This window comes from Triticum aestivum, chromosome 6D (assembly GCF_018294505.1).
Source record: "Triticum aestivum cultivar Chinese Spring chromosome 6D, IWGSC CS RefSeq v2.1, whole genome shotgun sequence".
Classification (NCBI taxonomy): Eukaryota; Viridiplantae; Streptophyta; class Magnoliopsida; order Poales; family Poaceae; genus Triticum; species Triticum aestivum.
This window is the reverse complement of record NC_057811.1, coordinates 55991647-55993555: the sequence shown is the minus strand read 5'-3', so window position 1 is coordinate 55993555 and position 1909 is coordinate 55991647.

Sequence of the window (1909 nt, the reverse complement as noted above, 5' to 3'; positions counted from 1 at the left end):
CCCCATCCTAAACCCTAAGATAGATAGTGGGGTACCTCTTCGGTGAGCCCCCCTCCCCGCTGGGGCTGGTTCTTCCTTCACCCCGGCGAGCCCCCCCACCCCCTGAAAATCGACTGACCCAAAAGTCGATTCAGTCGACTGAAGTGTAGCTAAATCGGAGCAGCATCGGAAGCAAGAGCAAGAGCGAGAGCAGCAGCGTGAGCAAGAGCAATAGCAAGAGCAGACCAGGCAGGGGACCAAGAGCAAGAGCAGAGTAGCAGCGCGAGCGAGAGCTAAAGCAGCAGCAGCTCCTACCGATGTGGACGTCGCCGCCGAGGGAGCGACGCCGTGGAGGAAGTGGCCGGCGATGCCGCCGTGGATGGAGCCACGCCGTGTCGGCTCGGGACCGAGCGCCGGCAGCATCGTGAGATCGAATCAAGAAGAAAATACGGCGATTAGTGTACAACCTCTTTGGTGGTGCCGATTAGGCCGCAACTTCATCCGAGGAAACGGTGATGATGATGCTCTTCTGGTGGTGCAGGTGAAGACGGCGGCGTGGGAATGGAGGTGGCGCGAAAGACGAGGGGAACGTCGGGGCAGCTCCTTGGAAGTGGAGGACGGGGTGGCTGAACCGGCGGGACGATGAGATCAACGACGGATCCTCATCCGGTACGGTGGATGAGGGACGTCGAGGTGTTGCTATGGACGACGTCGTCGGGGAAGAGGCTCCGGCTGGGTGGCGGACGGAACAGGGTGTGGGTTTTCGTCGCGGGTTTTCGCGGCCTCGGTGTACGAATGGGTGGGCGGATGGGATGGCAGTGGGGAACCATGGCTTAGAGACGCGCTTGTCCGAAATGTGGGGTAAGTTACGAAAGTACCCCCACCGATTTGAGGCAGTTCTTTCGGTTCAGGGGTACCACAGGCATTTCGCGTGTCGGGATTTCATAGGAGGTGGGAGTTTTCGCGCGCGTTGTAATTTCGGAATAGCAAGGCGTGGGTTGAGATGGAGGGAGTTGTCGGAGCACAACGAGACAAAGATATATCTTAAATATTTTGGGCTAACAAGGCGCGGGTTGAAATTTCCGGACAAGACTAACGTGTACTGTACCAAATCAATGCGCACTACAAATGTCATTCAAAACTTTGAATTCATGTTATGTTCAATTAAATTATTTTGCTACGTGTATAATGCATGCAACCTGCTACTCAAATGAACGTTTTAGTGCATTCCAAACGTATATACTACCGCTTCAATATGAACTAAATTTGAATTCGTTTCTCTATCTGAATAAGATCTACAGTAATGATTGTTGTGAAGTCAAAGCATTTGAATTCATTTCTCTATTTTAATAAGATCTACAATCATCATTATTGTCAAGTTAAACCATCGTTTGTGTATTATCTTCACAGCACAGCACATGATTAGTCTCGAGTTACATATGAACTATGTGTACTATATGAACTATGTGCACTATATGAACTCGCACCACCTCCTAGCTCCATTCTCTCTGTCTATCCGTCTCGCCGGGCCTTATTTGCCTCTAACAAATGGACGTACACCGAACGATCTCTCGCTATACATATAGCTAGCTAGGTCCTTATAACTCGTTTTTACCCACACGTCAATCGATCTACCTCATTAGTTGTGTCTCTCCCTTCCTCCGACAAACAACAATTGATCTACCGATCTAGTTAGGTTTGCTTACCAAACACATGGTTCACCTTCATCATCCATGGATGCGTCCCGACAGATCTATCATGCACAGGCACACACAGAAACACATCCCCACTCTTATTGATAACATTGCAGTTCCACCCTCAGTTTGTCTAGTAGGCCTCTCCCACCATCTTCGAGAAGCAACTCCGTCACCCATCCAGCACTCTACCCCTCTCCCTCCCTCTCCCTCCCTCTTTGTCGTGGTATTCTCAC